General features: G+C 40.3%; 1 protein-coding gene across 1 annotated transcript in view; it reads right to left on the bottom strand.

The window, feature by feature from the left end:
* Nucleotides 1-15,462, bottom strand: part of cdon (cell adhesion associated, oncogene regulated) — a 110,056-nt gene extending 94,594 nt beyond the window's left edge. The window contains exon 1 of the mRNA XM_034168494.1: nucleotides 15,201-15,462. The gene's annotated coding sequence lies outside the window, so the exon portion shown is untranslated. The remainder of the gene's footprint in view (nucleotides 1-15,200) is intronic.
* Between the last annotated feature and the right edge of the window lie 7,558 nt (nucleotides 15,463-23,020).

Raw genomic sequence — 23,020 nt, forward strand, 5'->3', positions numbered from 1 at the left:
TCTCTGACCTGACCATCCTTCCCACCGACCTCCTGCTTATGGCTGCTGGGTATTGTCAATCAGCACTCCGCGGCTCCTTGAACATGGAGGCTCTTTGGCAAGCTGCCCAAAACTCTCTTCTGTCCATTTAATGGGGCCTGAGTTCTCGCGCTGTCCCTGACAAATGCAAGCTGAACCTCACAGGGCCAAAGGCTAGCACTAGAAAATTGGACATTTCTGCAGGATGACTCAAACCCCAAGCAACAGGGGCACAGGAGAGGTTAGTTGTCAATAGTTTAGCATAAGGCAGACTGTATGGATAAGCAAATGGGATTAGGTGGGAAGAGACCAAAGTATATACGCATTTGCACACAGGAAACCTGCAGATCCGTAAATATCCGAGCCGGGTGTCCTACCACTGATATCCTGCTGCTGAATAAAACGCATTTTCATTAGTTGACATGCTTATATTTTGGCCAATCATCTCATGGCCGATTATTCGTGGAAACTTTGCTCAGTGGTCGACATGACGTCAGCTAAGCACTGAATCATCCAATCAACAATTTGGAAAACATAACCTCTTTGGTAGATGCAATAGGGCAATAGTCTCCGTTGCGCAATATATACACAGCATAAGTTCACACAGAAAAATGGTGTACTGTTTTGTTTACAAAGCAGTTGCGAAAAGTTTTTTTTCAGTTCCCAGTGGAGAAGAAAAGACGAGGCCGATGGGAGACGTCGTGTCTGTAAGGGCAACCCAGTCTCACATTTTTTTTTGTGCTCCCATCACGAAATGAGTCAAATTTTTGTGACAGGGTTTTTTTTAACTCACCTTTACAAACTCTACTCCTACCCCCAACCCTAACCATACCCCCCAACCCCCCCGCTTCACTTTTAATTTCGTGCAGCTATCACGGAATGAATTAGAATGAATTTGTGCTACTGTGACGAAAATGAGGCGCTTTTTGTGACAATATCACGAACCAATAGATTAACGTATATTTCGTGCTGCTGAATCACGACTTGCCGTGAGAGCAGGTTGGTAAATGTTAGCCTACAGCTAATCAGAGTAGTGCCATTCTCTCGGCTGCAAAACCGCCTTGACACTTTTGAGCTCCGGGTCACAAACAAATTGCAAGACATGTCCAATTTCCCATTGCACCATCACTTTTTCTTTGCATTTTCACTTTCTTTGCATGTAATTTGCCCAAAAACCCATTGAAAATGCCGCGGTTTGTCCCCCGGAAATAGAGAAATTACATCATATGTGTCATATTTTACCCCTCTAACCCTAACCCACCTCCAAACGAGACCGTGGTGGCCAATTATTTTTCAACACACTTGTTTTGGCAATAAAATCAGTCTGTAAGTATCAAAAAGCTGCAATATTAAGAGACCAATGTGATGTCTTGAATAAGTAAGGATTTGCACACAGACAAGGCGTGTGCGTGGCATGTTAGTGGCAACCGCTGGCGTGCCACACTCGTCATGCTCAAGCCTGAACTTCCTGCCAAATACTGGCGACTGTGTGTGGCGTATGACCTCGGTATGTGACCCAGTGTTGCTTAACGTAGCACATTGTCTGCTGCATCCTGACCGGTGTTTTATAAATGTTTTCTCTGTTTTCTTCTATTTTATCATGGACTTGGAGTTGCTGAGCAACCTGGTGCTTTCCAGCCTGTCACACAGACAGCATGTGCATGTAGAGTTTATAGGTTAAGGGGAGACCACATGATAAGTGCAGTTGAGTAGCAAGTGTTTTGGAATGGTAAAATGGACTGCATTTATATAGCACTTTTCCATCTGCATCAGACACTCAAAGCGCTTTACAATTACGCCTCACATTCACACAAACACACTCACACACTGATGTCAGGGTACTGCCATGCAAAGTGCTCACTACACACCGGGAGCAACTAGGGGATTAAGCTGTTTACGCCCAGATTTTTTTTTTTTAGAAGTGGAACAAACTGCATTAGTACCTTTGAGATGTTTTATTGTGAGTAGAAAATGACAGTGATACACTTTGGCAACAATTGTTGCCAGTGAGGCAAAACACACGCAAATATTTACACAAAAACAATAAAGTTTATCAGTTTGAACATTAAATCTCTTGTCTTTGTGGTATATTCAATTGAATATACACTCAACAAAAATATAAATGCAACACTTTTGGTTTTGCTCCCATTTTGTATGTGATGAACTCAAAGATCTAAAACTTTTTCCACATACACAATATCACCATTTCCCTCAAATATTGTTCACAAACCAGTCTAAATCTGTGATAGTGAGCACTTCTCCTTTGCTGAGATAATCCATCCCACCTCACAGGTGTGCCATACCAAGATGCTGATTAGACACCATGATTAGTGCACAGGTGTGCCTTAGACTGCTCACAATAAAAGGCCACAACAAACAACCTTCTTTCTCTGCGGCACCTTCTCACCAAGAGAATCTGCCAGGTGTGCTCTGACACCCAGATAAAAACGCACACAGCCACGCTGTGTATCTTCCATCTGACCTTGGTTAAATTAACAGTTGTGCTACATATTGTTGTGTTGGAAACTGTCCTCTCTCCCTACACCCTGTGCTGAAGCTTTCACCAATCAGAAGCCCAGTCTTGAAGCATGAGACAACACAGGATATGAACACATGCGTAACGTAGAAGTAACACACAAAATGGACAAAATGGTAAACAAACATGCAACCACCGGGAAAGCTCTCCATCTGATGTCTTCTCAAACTTCTGAGCATGCATAACAACTTTCCGATGGACTCGCCAAACATGAGCTGACAAGGAACACAATATAATTTTTGTTTTTACGTGTTTGAAATAGGCATTCATTCATTGCTGGTGTTTTTATTTTTTCTGTGATTTTATCCAGTAAAAACTGCAGTGTGTCCTTTTGAGAAGATTTTTTTTTTTTTGAGATAATGTATTTTATCTTGGATACCTAAAGCGTCATCCAAACAGATTTCTTGGATAAAATGCATCAATAATTTGTCGAGTTGGCCATCATTTCATTGAACCGTGAACCCTAAATCCTACATCATACCAAAGTTTGAACCAACTGTATGGTTTGAACCTTAACTATACTACTTGTGTACTATGGTGTATTGTGTGATTATGACTGTACAAAGACAAATCTTGAGAGCCATTAATAGTCCAAAGGATGGTATCATTATAGATGCTTACATTCAAATTGCCCACTTAACATAGCTCTCCTCTAGCTACATGTGTTTACTATTAGTAAGGACCCTAATAGCTCAAACATTACTGGAGCATGCGTAATAGCAGAGTTGTGCTTTGTTCACGCTGGTCTGATAAAAGCAAGGGCAGTAATAGTTTATTAATCTCCCTATGAGTCCCAAAAACAGCCTTTGAAAAGAGCTCATTCTGCACTATAAAATCTGACAAGTTCAACTCAAAAAAGAGGAAAAATGACTACCATAAACAGCTTTAAGTTCAGTTAAGGCAAATAATTCAATCAAGCATGAAAAATTATTTTAATATAGTAAAATTAACTCACCAAATGATCCAATAATTTGAAATATTTTGCATTCATTCTCAGCGTCCCCCAAATAATTTCAAAATGCAAATATGAAATTATCTGAATTACAGTGCATCCGGAATCTATACACAGTGCTTCACTTTTCCTCATTTTGTTTTATGTTGCAGGCTTATTCCAAAATGAATGCAATTCATGTTTTCCTGAAAATTGTACACACAATACCCCATAATGACAATGTGAAAAAAGTGTTTTTGAGATTTTTGCAAATTTATAAAAAATAAAAAACTAAGAAATCACATGAACGTAAGTATTCACAGCCTTTGCCTTGAAACTCAAAATTGAGCTCGGGTGCATCTTGTTTCCACTGATCATCTGTGAGATAGTTCTACAACTGAACTGGAGTACACCTGGGGTAAATTCAGTTGACTGGACATGATTTGAAAAGGCACACACCTGTCTACATATAAGGTCTCACAGTTGACAGTGCATGCCACAGCACAAACCAAGCACGAACTCAAAGCAATGGCTTGTATACCTACAAGACAGGATTGTCTCAATGCACAAATCTGGGGAAGGGTACAGAAACATTTCTGCTGCTTTGAAGATCCCAGTGAAAAAAGTTAGTCTGGAGCACAGCGCTAACCTTTCAGTTTGTAAAGAAAATACATTAGAATTTTTTATGCTACCTTTTTTCCAATTTAGGACAACTAGTATTTTGGAGAGGTATTGTTATTTACTTTTTGTTTGTTTTGTTGTTGTTTGTTTGTACTGGCTTGTTTTTTGTTTCCTGACACAGTAAAAAACAAAATCAGAGGACACACGATATCCTGGTATTAAAACAAAAAGTCAGTAAGTCATCCTGTTCGGCACCTGTGCCTCAGGTGGTGGAACAGATTGCCGGTGTACTTAAGAGGCCAAAAGATCTATATTTCTTTCCTACATCAGTCCTGAAGACTGTTAGTGTTGGTGCTTATATTCAGATTCCATAGTATCAAACGGATGAGGGTCTATGACTCCCCCTGGACAGGATGCCAGTACATCACCAGCAAAGGCCAATACCGACTTGCAGATGGGTGGAGTGAGATAATGTAGGTTAAGTGTCTTGTCCAAGAACACAGACAGACAGCGTGAGCGGGATTAGAACCACCATATACATACCAGCAGGCCAGCTTCTTATGCACTCTGCTAGCTGCTCCACTGGATCAATTCATGATTAATTCTGCATGTCCCATTTGGGCTGAGTGATATGACCTAAAATTCATTTTGCGGTATAAATTGAATCCCTTCATGGTAATGGCATATATCGCGATATAAACTTAAGTGTAAAAATTATAATGGAAGTGTTTCTGATTTGGTTATATAGTCCTTTAGCAAAGCTAAACTGATACAAAATAAATAAACAAAAAACAACACAAATAGATATAATGTAATTTTGAGAACATTTATTGTGCAGATCTCAAAACTCAAAATTAAAACTCAGCACTCTATGGTGCAAAATAGTGCAAACGAACACAAACATCATTGTTACAACTGCAAATATAGATTGTAAAGTTTAAAAAGATGAACAAATGTACCAAAAAAAAAACAAAGTTATATACAACTATTTACATTAAAATGCAGGAAATGCTCCAGACATTTTTTGCACACCTGTGTACATGCAATAAGATGCCACACAAAATTATTTGTGCCACTCAGAAAAACAATTCCTATCCAAAACAAGACCTCTCTGACTTGTGCTGGACATGTAATTTGCGATACTGGAATGACCTCACACTTTGCCATTCCTGCTTCTGTCCAGCTGGAGGCAAGGTTAGTGCTTTTGTCTGCCTTTGGTCCAGAATGTCCTCAGAGACCACCCCACGTGGGTTAATGATCCTTATGTCGTACGTTTCAACCAATGATAAACGGGAAAGTGTTTTTTTTTCCCCTCTGTTTCTCCTGCCCCAAGATGGGGCTGAATGAGGAAATGAGACTTTTTGCTGCTGCTTTCTGCAAGTTGGCACACCAAATATGACCATAAAATTTCACGAAAGAAAAACATCAGGGAAATTATTAGTCATAATTCACGTTATAGTAAGCCTATTACCAAAATTTAAAAACTAGTATAGAGCTTTAAGTGTGCACCGCTTTTTTTAAGCAGCTCCTCCTGCTCCATGGTGTCTGTGCTTGCATTAACAAGCGTAATCATGATTGTCGGTAGAATCAAAATCAAGAGGCCAAATTCATATCATTTATACCGTCTACCGCATATACTGCGCACCCCTATGTCTCATGTCCGTGAGCAAAGCATTGAAACCAAAGTTGATCCTGGGGCATAAAAATTGGAGAGTTGGTCACAACTTTTTTCTGTACTGTCAGCTGTTTAATTTAGGATTTTTGTGTGTCGTTACAGTGTACATTTTATTATAGGCATTCTTTTATTTTTAGAATTTATTTGTAGTGCTTCGATTCCTGGGAAAGTCCTACACAAATAGTCACTGTAATTATTATTATGTCCGCCAAGGATGGAGTAAAATCATTGTGTTTATTTATTTATTTGGTTGTCTATCTGTTAGCAGGATGAAGTCATATCTACTGCACGGATTTTGCCAAAAATTCCACCACAGATACATATTAGGCCATGGAAGCCTCCATTAAATTTTGGAGGTGATCTGAAACCAGATCTGTATTCTGTATCAAGATTTCACTTTGTATAGGCTTTGAAGGATTACATCAAAACTACTTCACAGATTCTCACCAGATTTGCACCACAGATAGATATTAGGGCACTGAAGACTTCACTGAATTTTGGAGGTGATCCAGAACCAGATCTGTATTCTCTATCAAGATTTCACTTTATATAGGCTTTTAAGGATTACGTGAAAACTACTTCACGGATTCTCACTAAATCTGCAACACAGATATTAAGGCATGAAAGACACCACTGAATTTTGGAGGTGATCCGGATACAGACTGCCAGGTGTCAGAAATCTCAGATTGCACTTGTTATTGTTATTATTATTATTATTATCATTATTATTATTGACAACAAATGTGTGATTTTTAATATACAAGTCGCAGGACCTCCCAAACTAATAAAAAAAAGCATGATTTATACTACAGAAAATGCAGTATATATGTGGCTGCAAAGACCAATTGGTCAATACTAAAAAAGAATAAGACACTATGTGGAAATAGTACATGAGCAGTTCATTCAATTTTGACAGCAAACTGTTATCTTTGGTACATAAAATAGAATAAATGTACATGATTGATCTCAAATCAGGAGTTGTACTTTATTATAATGTTGTATATTAGAATTATTTGAGCTTTCTAAAATAAGGATATAAAGTAATCAGTTAACTCAAATTGTCTGAGTTGAATTAACTTATTAGGGTCTACAGTGTGGCGCTTTACCTTTGATTAAATCACATTCCCAATATATATTGATTAGGGGTGTGTATCTTTAACTCAGCCACGTGGTGCGTACAGAGAGCACATTCTCAGTGCCGTTCCTAAGCCCGAATAAATAAGTAGGATTGTGTCAAGAAGGGCACCCAGTGTAAATTTTGTCAAACCAAACATGAAGATCACAAATTGAATTTCCATACCAGATCACCTGAGGCTCAGGTTAACAGCATGGCTTTTGTCCAACTGGGTATCAACAGAAACTGGGCAACTGTTGGGCAAAGAAAAAGAAGAGGAGAACATGCCCAGAGGCAGTGGGAGAAGAGTAAAGTTAGAAGTGTGGAACGTTGGCAGCATGACTGGTTTAAGGAACAGATCTAGCTCATATGATGGAGGAGAAAGACAGATATACTATGTGTACAAGAGACCAACTGGAAAGGCGTTAAGGCCAAAAGCATCAGAGGTGGTTTTAAAGTATTTTATCATGGTGTGGATGGGTGGAAAAATGGTGGTCATTCTAAAGGAAGAGTATATTAAGAGTGTGTTGGGGGTTCAGTAAGTGTCTGACAGGGTGATGGGTGCGAAGTTGGAAATTGAAGGGGTGATGATGAATATCATCAGTGCCTATACCCCACAGGTATTTGTACAATGAAAGAGATATCTGAAGTGAATTAGAAGAGTGATGATTTGAGCAGACTTCAATGAATGGGCATGTTGGTGAAGGCAACAGAGGTGATGAGGAAGTAATGGGTAGATATGGTATCGAGGAGAGGAATGTGGAAGGGCAGATGGTAGTAGATTTTGGAAAAAAAAGATGGAAATGGTTGTTGTGAATATTTTTTTAAGAAGGAGGAGCACATGTTAAAGTATAAGATTGGAGGAAGGTGTATACAGGTGAACTACACTGTATGAAGGAGATGTAACCTAAAGGAAATTTGAGACTGTCAAGTGGGTGCATAAGAGTGTGCCTACACAGCATCAGATGATAGTTTGAAGAATGACTTGGGAGCAGAAGAAGAGGAAGTGAGTGAGAGCTGTACAAAGGACCAGATGGTGAAAGCCAAAGGAGAACAACTGTCGTCATGTAAAATTCAAGGTGCCGGTGGAAGTGATTCTGGACAACTGCACAGCTACTGCAGATGTGGTGAGGGAGACAGCTAAGAAGGTGCTGAGTGTGACAACTAGACAAAGAAAGGAAGTCAAGGAGACTTGGTGGTGGAGTGAAAATGTTCAGGAAAGTATGAGGAGAAAGAGGTTGTGAAAAACAATTAATTAAGAAAGCCAGAGAGACCATGAAAGTCGACAAGAGTCCAAGGAAATGTGGGGTAAGATGAAGAGATGTGACAAAGACTAAGGAAAGGGCATATAGCAAGTTGTACATGAAGTCAAACACTAAGAGTGGTATCCCACTGGGTCGCGACTGCTCGCAACCAGAATTTGCAAGGGAAATCATGAGATTTCATGGGACTTTTGTTAATTGGCGCCAAGCCCCGTGTGAATCGCTAGATGTCGCTTGAATTTTGAAGAGTTCAATACTGGCAATAAAACCCCTACCGAAGTACTCAGAGAACCATCATGGGTGTTGTAAAGCCCCCTGACTGTAGTCTCCATGACTTATAACATGCAAGAATTATGAGGGAACTTTGTGAGGGGTTGATGACGGAAGAAACTACATTTTGAGTGATTGGAGACAAAAATCTAACATTACTCATGGGAGTCATGCAGAGCTGCCCTGGGAGCATACCCAAACAGCGAAGATGACCCTGAGAGAGACAGGGCTTCTGAAAGCAGCTGATGGAGTCCAACAGCCGTGGCTCAACTCCAGACTCACGTGCAGTCATGGTCAGCGGGGTGGACACACCTGTCCATAGCAGCTGGGATAATTTTGTTTTATTTACTCATTTATTTATTAATTCAGTCATTTATTTTTTCTCCATCAGCATCACAATGGAAAAAGTCTCGTGCTGGTGGCTGTGAGATGCGTGCACGCATGGTCAGAGTACGCGCTGACAGATGTGGGATTCAGCTAAGGATGACATCTGTCCACAGGAGGACGTCGCACACCATCTGTGCGTGACGTGGCAACCAGGACCTCTTTGATCATGTGGATTACTGGACATTATATATTTAATTCTGCGGAAGGCATTATTCAAGTAGGTGAGTGCCCTGTTCACAGTTTTCTTCCTGATATATTTTTTCTACTCAGTGGAGGAAACTGCTTTGTTATTATTGATTTATTATGTTATTTTATTTATTATACTGTCCATGTGTATTCACACAGACAGAAGTGAAAATAAGCTTGTGCTTTTTGTTGGCGCACATCTGCTGTCCATGCATGTGAGAAGAGTGTGCTGAGAAGGTTGCCGGAGCATTTTGAGGGGCTGATGAATGAAGAAAATGAAAGTGAGAGAAGGCTGATCATGTGGAGAGAGTAAATCAGGAAGTGCAACACATTAAGGATGAAGTGAAGACAGCTTTGAAGACCATGAGGAGTGGAAAAGCAGTTGGTGCAGATGACATTCCAGTGCACGTATGGAAATGCTTAGGAAAAATTACAGTAGACAAGAATAAAGCGGAGTGCAGCAACTACAGAGGCACAGCATGAAGATATGGGAGAGTACTGGAAAAGAGGTCAAGATCTGTGAGGAGCAATATGGATTCATGCCAAGAAGCAGCACTACAGATGCAATGTTTGCTCTGAGAGTGCTGATATAGAAGTATACAGAAGGCCAGAAGGAGTTTGTGTGCTTGTGGATTTTGAGATAAATCCACGATCCTTAACCCACAAGCCATATTTTACTTTAAAATTAATTTTCAGTTCATATCAGTTCATTGTGACACCCCTAAAATTTACTATAGGGTAAAAACCTCTGACATTAATATGACAGTCAATTGCACGGAAAATACTAAACGGATCCATATGCATCTGTTGTGCAAAGTGCTTATCTTATTTACCAGTGAGTCCATTTGACAATAATGGTAAAAAATAAATGTAAAAATAAAATTGTGCCAAAATGCCAAACAAGGCTTCTGATGTCATAATGATAATTTTGTCTGACAGACAACCTGAAATCCACAAATGCTGTATTTACTGTGACATAAAAGAAGACAAAATATGATGAGATTAAAAAACAAAAATCTTTGATAGCTTTTTTTTTTATATATAAATTACATAAGTGAGTTTGTGCCCACAGGGGCCAAAATACATTTTTAACCTACTTGCACTGGTGCTAGCAACAAAAAAATTACTTGCACCAAAAAAAAGTTACTTGCACAACCAAAAGTCACTTTAGTCACTTTTACACCAGGCCCACTTCAAGTTGCTTCTTCCTGCGGCGTCATGACGATGCAGGAATTTCTGCATCAGGTGCGTGCAGCAGTCGGCAGGGAGGAGGTGAGAAAACAGCCTGCAGGTTCTCTGCACAGAGAAATCAGAGTGCACAGTGTGCACTCTGACTTCTCTTCTAGTTTATATTTGTTCTTGTGCTGAGCTGCAGGTCTGCACTCTGAGTTCTGTTATAGTTTATCTTTCCTCCTGTGACCATGAGATGCGCGAGCATGCACGCGAACAAACCGTCTGTGAGTAAATATGGAGATGTCAGGAGTTATACTTCATGTGGACATGTCCTGTCTCTAGTAATCAGTCTGTGAGCAGGACTTATGTCCTTTTTTTAACACAGTGATGAGAGAGTTTGAGCGGAGAGCAAGGAACTAACTAGAGCGCGATCGATATGGATTTTTTTGAGGTCGATGCCGATAACGATATTTGGGTGAAAAAAAATGCTGATAATCAATAAATCGGCTGATTTGCCAATAGCCGATAAATCAGCTGATATTATCATTATTTTTTTAATGAATAAAATGTTCTTTTTTGGACCCTTAACAAAAAAGGTATGAGCTAAAAGCTGAAGCTTTGTCCTTATATTGATTAACTTTATAACAGAGAAGAATTTTCAAGTTAAAAAAATGCAAAAATGCAATTGGAGCAGTTAGGGGGCTATTCAAACAGGCCAACTAGCAAGATATCACTCCTGAAAATGATGTTTGCCATATCACGTGAGGTAAATTTGCCCTACGATTGGATTTTGGAAAACCATGTGACGGAGAACCAATTCCGATTGGACACTCACATTGCACATGTCATCACACATCTTCTATGAGGAGTACCAAGATGGCCGACGGTGGATCGAAAGTCCGGAGTTAACTTTTCAGCAAAAAAAAGAAAAAAAGTAAGTTTCTATCTGATATCTGATATCATTAAAAAAGTTATTTACAATTTAGTAAAGCTTGATGGCGTCGGCCCCAGAGGGTTAATGGCGAATGGCAGTAATTCCCAGAATTGAATGGAGTCGGAGCACAAACGGTGCAAGGACATTTTACATTGCCGACACAAACATTATTTCAGTAACTGTTCTGTTTATGAGAAATTATCGGCATTCTATCGGCAAAATTTCGGCCAATAGTGAGTACTTTGAAAAGGGCTTATATCGGCCGATAATATCGGCCGGCCGATATATCGGTCAGGCTCCAGAACTAACAGCCTGAAGCCAGACAGTTTTTTTTTCCAAGTGTGCGCGCGAACAAATCGTCACAGCAACTCGCTCCGTGTGTGAGAGTCAAAACGCAGGGAAGATGAAGACAACACACTGGAAATTGTTTTTTTCCTTATTTATTCCTTTATTGGTTCATTCTACTGGTGCTTATAGTTGATAAAACTTGGATAAAGTTACTTGCACCAGTGCAAGTGGAGTATAAAACTATGTGCACCGCTCGAATAATATGTGCACAAACTAGCACGTGTACGTACTATTTTGAGCCCTGGCCCATAATATAGTTTTAGGAGCAGCACAGTGGCTTAGTGGTTAGCACTGTTGCCACACAACAAGAAGGTCATGGGGTCGGTTCCCACCTGTGGTCTTTCTAGTGTGGAGTTTGCATGTTCTCCCTGTCTTTGTGTGGGTTCCCTCTGGGTGATCCAGCTTCCTCCCACATCCAAAGTCATGCAGGTTAGGTGGACTGGAAACATTAAATTGTCTGTAGGTGTGTGTGAATGTTTTTGTTTGTCTGTGGTCCTGCAACAGTCTGGCATCCTGTCCAGGATGTACCCCGCATCACGCCCTATAACTGCTGGGATAGGCTCCAGCCCCGTCACCCTTAATTGGAGTAAGTGGTTGAAGATGAGTGAGTGAGTGAGTGAGTGAGTGAATATAATTTTGTTCCATCTTGTTTCAGCACTAATCTTCTGGCAGTGTAGTGTGGCTTTCTGTGTAATTCCAGCACACAATGAACGAGACTGACAGGAAAAGCACCTTTCAGAGTCTTAAAGCCTCAACTATAAAAAACATGTTTTAGTATTGGTCCCAAAATAATCAAAAAAATAAATGCTGTTCACACCAATATTTGACACACAAACATGGTAAAAATCAGATTCTCCAGACTTCAAGACTAAAATTCAAAGCAGCCACACAACCCACTGGGTCCAAAATAAAATAACTCAGTATCAGATCCTGAGGTGAATTTCTCCTTTACACCGAGTGCCGTCAGTGCCCGAGCCTCAGCACAGAGAGCAAGTTTCTCTCTGCCAGTGTCAAAAAGCTCACACAATCCTCAGGACCGCTGAAAGGATTTGAAAGCCATCGGAAGTGTCTTCTTGTCCCCCACCGAGGTAACAATGCACGGGGCAACTGTTTGAACTTGAAAGTGTTTTGTCCAGGAGCGCCCATGTGTGCTTTGGAGGTGAATTCAAGACTTTGTTCTGGATAACTTTTAAGCACTCCATTTTCTGAGTGTAACCCATATTTAACAAAAGTCCTGAAGGTAGGGGCAAAGTGCAGACAGAAGACCCAACTGCGGAACGGTGGAATCATCTCATGTTTCTCTATGTTGACTGTACTACTTAAAAAAAGGCAAGCTTTTAACTTAAATTAAGTTCAATTCAAAGAAAAAAGCTTTAACTACTACAAAAAGTCTAAAATAATGATAAAAGTATTTAACTGTAATTTTTTTAATACACAGTCCACAGCGATATATAACTGGAGTAAAATAATGTTCAGTTCTAAGCTAGTTTTGTAAAGGACAGTTGAGATAAAAATAAAAGTTAAATATGACCAATAAGTAAAAGTAAATGCCTTCAATACCTTGAACATTCTTCTTTTATGCGTTTTATCTCTGCAATGGACACAATATTTTCCCTTGTATTTATTGTCTTGGTATCAGGATTATTCAGAAAAACAGCCACAAACGTTTAGTCCCAATCAGACTTTGGATGTGGATTCAATTTCAATTTTTTTTTTTAATTCCACATTTCCTGCATGTTTTTGTAGCTTTTGTAATATGTAGATAAAAACAAAACAACATAATCAGAAGTTATAAATTGAATAAGTGTTCTGATCTGGAGGATCTGAAGAGATGGCGACTATATGACTATAAATGTGTCTTTTAAATAAGGCTGTGAGATTTCCGGAGCCATTACAAAGCTTCATGAAGCTTCTATCAAGCTTCATGAAAATCATTTTGGTAATTTTTTTGTCATCCTCTCCGGAAACAAAATAGCAAACAGACATGGGGGACACAAACTAATCTACTCCTCATGGAAACGGTCAGTGACACATACACCATGACAGAAAATCAGCACATGAAATCCCTTGCAGATCTGGATAAGGATCTGGATCTGTTACAGTAATGAAGATTCAGGCAGTAATAAAGATTCAGGCAGAAGTGATGTAAATTTTTTTTTTGTATTATCAGAAACAGGTACAAACATGCACAAGTGCTGTGAAAGTTAACATGAAACTCTACAATAAGAAATAGGCAAACAATGACATTTTCATTCCCACAGGCAAGTAGAGTTTGAAATGTTCTTGAACTTGCTTTGTACAGTGTTTTATTTTAAGTTGCTAAATTTCACACAATGCACAGACACAAGCCAATGCATTTATGACACCCTCAAGGGATGCAGTTAAAATAAATAAATGAATGAATAAAGGTTTTCTGTCTGTGAGGAAGAAAAAAGTACTTTGATTATTAGTTGAAACCACCGTGTGTACACTCAGTGTGAACGTGGTCTATAATGTTGGTTCTAACAAGTCAAGTCACGTCTATGAGCATGGACCTGCCCTGGTTCCTGGATGGCAACTATCCGAACAGACAACTGGGTAACAGTCAGGTGAAACGTGGGTGTCCTGGGGACTTCAATACTGAGACACCTGTGTGATGGATCATGCTCAGAGAAACACACCACATGGCCAACATATCTCCTCATCTGAGTCTCCCTAAAGTATCCAATCATTTGACACAAACTGATTGCCGCGGTACCCAAACACCCAACTACCAAAGACATCCAGTCCTCTCTTGAGGTCACTGGTCATGAAAATTCAGTAAGGTATATCTTATATATTATATTCCAATTCTAAGGTGGAACTACGCCAGTATACAAAGGTGTATTTAAATATCTAAAAAGGAAGCGTAAAATAGGAGAGTAGAAAAGAGTAGAGTAGAGCCACTTAGGTGCCTGGTCTTGAGAACCAGGGATGGTAGGTTAAAAAGCTTTTTTTATCTCATGGGAACTCTCCCTACCCATTCATGTCAAAACCACAAAGTAAGACAGAAAGCATCAGGACCACAAAGACTTGGACCTTCATTCTCCTGCAAAGGTAAGAACAGCACCAAAGACCAGGGATCAAAGCTCGTCCCAACACACTCAGAATTAAAGGTAGAACATCTGAAAAGCAGTGCTTCACATAACCCCTGCACATTCCCACCTTATGTGACACCACTGTCACTTCCTAAGACCTTCTTTCATGGGGAAAAGCTGAAAAAGCAGCCCTCTGGCCATCTGATTTCAGCTGGCACTGTTAACCAAACACATAGTTGGTCTATTATTAAAATAATAATAATAATAATAATTCGCCCAGCTTAGAGACAACAAAGCTGAGTTGTGTTGGTTCACTCCAGTTCTCGGGAAAGTTGCACAGCAAAGCTTTGCACAAGAACACTGATAAAGTAAACGAACAGCGACTAAACCTTTCTAATGGCGTAACACCGCACGGTGACACTTCAGCGAACCGGGAATCTGGTTATTTTGGTGTAAACGGTTCACACTTTAAAGACACACCGTGTGGAAGTTTATTTATTTTATATATTAAATACAGTGTGAAGCTCGCCGCGCGCGCACACCGGCACAAAGTTAGCAAACTGCTGGTTGTTCAAAAAAAAGCGACACTGAAAAGCTAAATTAACTGTTTAAAAAATGTATTTAAAAAAATGTGTAGTTTACAGAGACGGTTGATGTGTGTGTGCACAGCCGAACACAGACGGACTTACCTCAGCGGCAGAAAGCGTTCCTGTGCCGAGAAATCCGCACGGGGCCCTCCATTACACACACACACACACACACACACACACACACACACACACCGAGTCCAGCGGGAAAACACACACACACGGCCACGAGCAGCAAACACACGGACAGCGAGGGACCGACAACTGGGCTGCTTTCAGCTACGAAGTTTAGAGTCCGTGTTTTTAAAAAGCTTTACGTCCTGACTCTCACTCACACACACACACACACACACATCTTTGAAGCCAGTGTCGAATTGCTCAGCAAATCACGGCAGCGCGAGGCTGATCGTCAAACCAGGAATGTCCCAACCCCACTGAGAGAGAGAGAGAGAGAGAGAGAGAGAAAAAAGAAAGACAGGCAGATACAGAGACTTTGGAAAAGAGAAACACATATACACACATATCATGAGACACACAAGCTGGGCTTCCGTTACAGATTTGAGCAAAATTTAAAAGTGTCCACCTTGGGGGGGTTAAGATTTTTAAGTAAAAAAAAAAAAAAAAGTATTTTCCGTGGCACCACTAGAATTTTATATTTTATTTATTAGTCCTTAAATACTAGGGGAGTTATGACCATTAAACTAGAGGTGGGCAATACCGGGAATTTTGGTGTTGATCCGATACCAAGAAAATACAGGCCAAGTATCACCGATATCGATACCAATACCAATACTTTTTCATATTTAAGCTTCATAGATCCAAAAGACCTACACTAACTAGTTAAATTAATGTAACCACAGGACCTTGTGGCCTGGACGTCGGTGGGATCGAACCCATGCGGCTCGCACTAAAGACCATTCCTCTACCAGGTCAGCCAAAGGGGAAATCCCTATTAGCCAAGCTAGCAGGGAACGTCTTTTCAATCAGGACCCGGGACCTTCATCCCGCTACATATCTCCCCATCATTTTGACTTTGTCCCGAAGTCACAGGTGCATTTAAGCATGTTCTGTGACTACCCGCATCCTGTTCGTGACACCAGATTGTAACCGCAGGACCTTGTGGCCGGGACATCAGTGGGATCGAACCCATGCGGCTCGCACTAAAGACCATTCCTCTACCAGGTCAGCCAAAGGGCAAATTCCACTAGACATGGCAATGAGTGGGTAAGTCTTGTTAAATATTGTAATTTCATTGTTGTTGTTGTTTGTGTAGTTTTTTAGTCACCGTCACATTAAGTCTTATAACATTTAAGAAGCTCACCTTCTCTCTTTCAGTTATTGCAAGGGGACAAAACCCAGCAGTTACATTTCATTACTAATGGAAACACTGTCCTTTGACTTTTTACTCGAGGCCATCAAACATGGCCATTGGTGTCATGATACACGGGGAGGCTGGCACAGCAGGAGGTAGGAAGCACTTTCCAGACTCACAAACAGATGATTAGATATAAAAGGCTTTTATCGTAGTTCGGGCAGGAGTTCAGTACACAAAAAGGCAGTCAGCGTGGCAAAAGTACAGACAGGTGGTCAGCAGAGGTGTAGTCAAAAAACAGGCTGGGTTCAGGAACACGGCAAACAGTAATACGAGGGCTAGACAAAAGCAAGGTCAGAAACCAAGCACGGTTAGGCAACAAGGAACAACGACAAGGTAACAAGGAACTATGGCAAGAGAGCTGGAACAGAGATCATAACCTCAAGGAACTAGCAAATTAAAACAAAACTTACAGGGCTTAAATACACAGTGGGTTATTTAGGTTGTGATGTGAAGCAGGTGTGGTGAGTAGGCAGGAGGAGGGCGTGGACAAACAAAGATGAGAAACAACTGTGTGAGACAAGAGAGTGCTGTGACAAGTAGGCAAGGAGATGACAAACAAAATGGGGCGTGGCCAGCAGAGTGCAGTGATCAGAGGGTGTGACAGTGATACAAATGAAACGGGGCATAAAAACATGAGAACCAAGATGAGGAGGGACAGACAGCAGGGACGTGACTAAAAATCCTAACTTAACAATACTCCAGACAGAGAGGAACAAAACAAACCAAGGCTGCATGGAATAACATGAAAGAATCATACAAGTGAACAAATGGAACAGACCGAAAAGAAAGCAACAAGAAAATCAAAACTGATATGTGGCCAAAAGTAAACAAACACAAAAGATACAACCAAAGACTAACGTGGTAAACCTGACAAATAAAACTAGTGACGAAAGCAATCATGAAACAACAATCAAAAACAGTGGATCAAAACTAAACTAAACCAGAATGGCATTAAACGCGTGGCTGATGTGTGAAGAACAGAAACAAGAAGCTGTGACAAAGCAAAATAAACAGATAATCAAAAAGACAAACACAAAGAAATCAATAAAGAAAGACTGACAGGAAATAATGATCAAGACCCGAGCAGGGGAAAATCATGGCAGTTGGGTATTGCGAAGACGTTGTGTCTGTCCATCCATCTGTCTGTCTGTCTATCCAACTGTCTGTGCTTAGCATGAGTCTAGTCCTATCACTGCCAGAGTCTTCAAATTCACAGGGAACATTCTTGGGACACAGACCCTGGACAACTTCAGAGATGGCTAACCTACCATGACCTATTTTAAGAGGTATTTTAAGAGGTTACCGCTGGACATGCCCCAACATGTCCTGGAAGGCTTCATCACGGAGTTGCTTTGCGCCATGCGGCTGCACCGTGACGCGCAGTGGAGCCGCTCCTCTTTCCATGACAAAAACTCCTGTAACAGTGGAATGTTCCATTCATTTCTAAACTGCACGCTGTCTTGATCCGGTATGTCGTCTGACTAGCACAGGAATTGTGAAAAGAGTGGACATCAGCATTTTTTCGGCACATTGAGACAGATTGTGCGGAGGAATTCCCGCGCGTCGCGGTGGAGCTGCATGCGCAAAGCAAACGCCGTGATGAAGCCTTCCAGGACATGTTGGGGCAGGTCCAGCTCATGCACAATCACAATCGGATAATCACACGACTGAAAGCAACCGGAATCCGTCTGGAAATCCACCTTTAAGCCGTCCTGTGAGACCAACACCGAGGTGGGGTGTTTGTCCCGCGTAATGAACGCCTCCGTGGTTGCATCTCCCTCGCTTTTCTTTCCATGAAAAAACTCCTGTAATGGTGAATGTACCGAAAAAGTACTGATTCCACATCTTCTCCTTTTTTGTGAAAGTAAAGCGAGGTCCCGGATCAACAAAGCTTTCAGCGTTGGAAATGATCTGGTTGTTCCAGCGAGGTGTCTGCCGCGGCTCTCAGCAGTTGGTGACGGTCTTTAAACCGTCTGGATCACTCACCTTAATCTGTGTAATCCCCATAAAATCGTCCCTGAAAGCTATATTAATTTCCGAACGGTGTCCACCTGGAGGTCTCTCACAGTTTCTGGAAAAAAAATTGATGCAGCAAAGCTCCAAATCGTTCAGACATTGTATTCGCAATAAAAATCCGATGAGAGGGGTGGACCATACCTCACTCAAAGCCTGCTCACAGGCGAATGACGCAATCGACAGGCGTGAAAAAAACTCACGCATGCGCACCGAGAGGTTCAAGCTTGGCTGATGCAATCACACGTGATTCAATCCATATGGTTTTTGAAAAAAATAAAAAAGGTCTGATACTTTTCTAACAGACCTCGTATATATAATATATATATATATAATATATATATATATAATATATATATATATAATATATAATATATATATATACACTTTGCACTGGGATAACCAATTAAACAACTGCAAATTATAAACAAGACAATGCTCCATGTGGCTGAGGGTATTTTAGCGTTGCATTATATTTTTCTTTCCTGCAAATCTGTAATGGAAACCCAACCATTGAGAGACAGAAAGCAAGAGAGAGAAAGAAAGACTGATGAGAGAGACTCACAGACACAATGAAAGCAAGAAAGGGACACTATGAGATTGATGCAGAGAAACCCAAAGTGTGTGTGAGAGAGAGAGAGAGAGAGGAGAGACAAAAAGGCACAGTGAGAGACAGACACTGGAAAAGAGGGATGCAGACAGCATAATAGATATATTCTGAGAGATACAGGCAGTATCACAGACACACACACACACACACACACACACAGATACAAACAAGACAAGGAGAAACAGACAGACAGAGAGAGAGAGACAGACACAGGGACACAGTGGCAACAAAAGACAGGACACACAGACAAAGTGAAATGGAGACAGAGACACAGAGAGCGAGAATCAGGCACAGTGAGAGACAGAGACAGCAAGAGACAGGAAAACAGTCACTGAAAGAGAACGACAAAGAAAAAGATAGAAAAATGAGAGACACATCGAAAAAGACACAGCTACAATTAGAAAGAGACACCAAAAGACAGAGAGAGAGACACAGTCACACGCAGAGAGCATGTAGCTCCTGCAGGTTTAAAAATGTAAATGTTAAATAAATCCTTCTATGGTCACAACAAGGCCTTGAACCACGTTAGCCCCAAGTCACATTCTAAGCCTTTGGTGGTGTGTGTGTGTGTGTGTGTGTGTGTGTGTGTGTGTGTGTGTGTGTGTGTGTGTGTGTGTGTGTGTGTGTGTGTGTGTGTGTGTGTGTGTGTGTGTGTGTGTGTGTGTGTCAGTGTGTTTTTAATTTTAACTGAGCCACTGGAGTGTGCAGGAGCCACTGCATTCTGAGAGCCGGTGCCAAACCCGACTAAACGAAGAGGGTTACATCACGAAGGGCATCTGGCATAAGTTGTGCCAAATCAAATATGCATGTCATGATTAGGATTTAATTATTTATTCCATGCATTATTACCTTTGACGAGGATCATGTGCTTCCACCTGTGTGCCTCTGGGTTTGTTTATGTTGACTGTTACAGGCTCCTTCACATATAATATGAATGTGGTCGAATTGCGCATGAAGCAGGAATTGTATGTAATATGTGTAAAATCGGAGCTGCTTCCAACGCCTCGTACACCTGATGCTACTATTTGCACACACCAGTAGCTGAAAGACAGTGTGCGCTGTAAGAGCCCATTTGATCCCTCTCACAGCAGATGTCGGCCAAATTCCAGGTGACACACACAAAGGTCTAACACCGCTCGCTTGGCACTTAGGAAATGTGTGGCCATTCGCTCTGTCAGCACGAAAACAGTCAGCAGACAATCACTTTCGAGCTGGATGTGAAATTTTTCTAAGTGCCTCCACGAGTATGGTGTTGCAAAAACAAAAAAACAAACAAACATGTGGTGCATGTGTCTTGCACGTGTGTGCATGTGGAAGTATGAATGTTAAATAAAGGTTTTGAAAAATGAATCCCACAAATTTTCATCATAAAGGATGCACATCATCGTGCCACGCGCAAGCCATCTGAAAGATGATGTCGATCTGAAAAACAGTCAGAGAGATCTGCAAGCAACACACACACACACACACACACACACACACACACACACACACACACACACACACACACACACACACACACACACACACACACACACACACAGATGTTTCTTGCTTTATAGATAGATTTTATATCCAGTCTTTTAGCCCCCGAATCCATCATTTATAAAGAATCTGTGTTATTGTAATGATATTATTCATGATTATGGTCATACATTTGAGTTGTTTTATATAGCGATGCATAATAAAACAAGGTATTACTGTTTGTTATGTCATATTTCAGATACACAATAAAGCTGCATGCATCTCTGGAGTCCCTGTCAATCAAATTTCAAATTATTGGGAAAAAAACAGCAACCCAAAAAACAGCTCCAAAAACTATAAAATATAAGCCACATAATAATTTTTTTCTGCATTTGTTTGCAGTAGAAAAATATGTACACTTATATCACATTATAAGTCACTGTTTTTCCAAGTCAAATCTTCAGAAGCATTGTCAAAACCTTTTCCTAAAGTGTTTATCATACCTGTCACGTTTCCACTGCCTGTCCCTGTGGGTTGAGTGTAGCATTTATGTAGACTGAAATTTGTGTAGCCATATTGTTTATTTTAGTTTTTTCCTGTAGAAAATCACAAGACTACTGAAAGATTTGTAACCTTTGAATCACTTTACAAAGAAGGCACTTCAGTTTTTCAACATCTTTCAACAATCATGAATTATTTCAATCTCTAAAATTTATTCATTGCACTGGTAACAGTCCAAGGCATGGACAACAAATTAATTATAAATTTCATATTTAAGGCACTAGCACGTACGTGCTTGTTGGACTTTATACAGCTGATATCAATTGTAAAATACCCTTATTGGCCATAATACTCATTTTGTGGGGCATCCCCAAGTAATTTTATTCTCTCTTGGGATCAGTTGCTTCTCTTTATTTCAGACCACTTGTAAAACAGATCAATTGAGTAGCTCTAATTCATATTATGATCAGCTGTTTCCTGAGCCAACCATCCCTCCACAATAAAAGCCCAACTTTGTGATATTGAGATACATTTATGAAATCAGACATCAGTGATCACATAAACCCCGCCTTCCCCTGTCAGTTGTCAGAAGTAAGTGCTTTATTGGCGCCGTCCATTGAAGGAGGACAGTAGAAGCAATGAATTGAGGTCATGGGTGTAATTTGGTGGGGGATTTTCAACCAGGGGGGACAGAATATGGTATGTCCCCCCCACCTTGTGACATATATGTGTGTACTTGAAACATGCTATGCCAGTCTTATGTGCAAAACCATGTCAGAATAGTATCTTTGTTTCTGCAAGTTTGTATTTTTAGCAGCACTGACTTGTTTACACCACCTGTTTCTTGTTTGTCACATTCGGAATTTTCTGGGACTGCATTTGCCCAGATTTGAAACCAAAAATAGTTGCTTCTAGGGACTAGTGTCTACACATAAGTATCAGTGGACCATATGCTAATTTACTAAATTCTGAAAGTTAGAAAAAGGAAAATCAGAAAAGCTATCTGGGACCTCAGAAAGCCCATCTGCAATTATTGCTTGATCTCCAAAATCAGTCTATGCAAGCGAAATTATGTTCAGTATGAGTGTTGTCATTAGTGCCACTTCGAAAATTAAATTCATGATAAGTAATTTATCCTAAACTTATGATCTGTTGTTTTTTCAAACTTATGTAAAAACAAATCTTGAGAAAAATATACAGTATGCGATAGTTAATCATTATTAAGAGCCTGTTCTTTCATATTTATGAAGACACTTTACCACATTGCAGTTGTTTTTTTAATGAAAACTCAACCTATCATTATTTTTGAGTTCTACACATGTGATGATACCTTATTTATACCAGGATGTTAATAAAATCAGTGCTGGCTATTCTCAGAATAAACTACTTTTATCTACAGTTTCAAATTGTATAAGTCAAATGGTGTCCACTTTATGGTCTTCTCAAAACATTAAAATTACTGTTCTGGATGCTCAGAATGCATCTGAGCTTATCTAGAAACCGTTGGCTTCTGGGGGCCTAAAGTGGGCTCAAGACACCCGGCCTATGGGCTTCGGCCCTGCAGGCCTCGCACTTTGTCCCCCCAATTTCTAGTTGTAAATTGCGCCCTTGATTGAGGCCATTTAAACTTGAACCAAATATCGTTGTACTTTGGAAATTTCATTTGAACACTTCATTTTCAAAACACACTGTATAGAAATGTCAAAGTTTGAGCTTCATTTTAAACGTTATTGTTCCAAAATGTTAAAATCAATCAAATGAAAATCTTAAAACTTAAATTATTTTAAAGCTAAGCTAAATGAGCATCATTAATTAAACAGGACAGTACTGACTGAGTTTACACTGCATGTATTTAGTTTGGTCTGGGGCTTGTTCACGTACCATTTACCGCATCTTGTATTTTAAAGTAGCCATTAAAAACTAGACAAAAACCAAGAAGTACATACACTGTGATCTCTG

Source organism: Thalassophryne amazonica, chromosome 4 (genome assembly GCF_902500255.1).
Source record: "Thalassophryne amazonica chromosome 4, fThaAma1.1, whole genome shotgun sequence".
NCBI classification, from domain to species: domain Eukaryota; kingdom Metazoa; phylum Chordata; class Actinopteri; order Batrachoidiformes; family Batrachoididae; genus Thalassophryne; species Thalassophryne amazonica.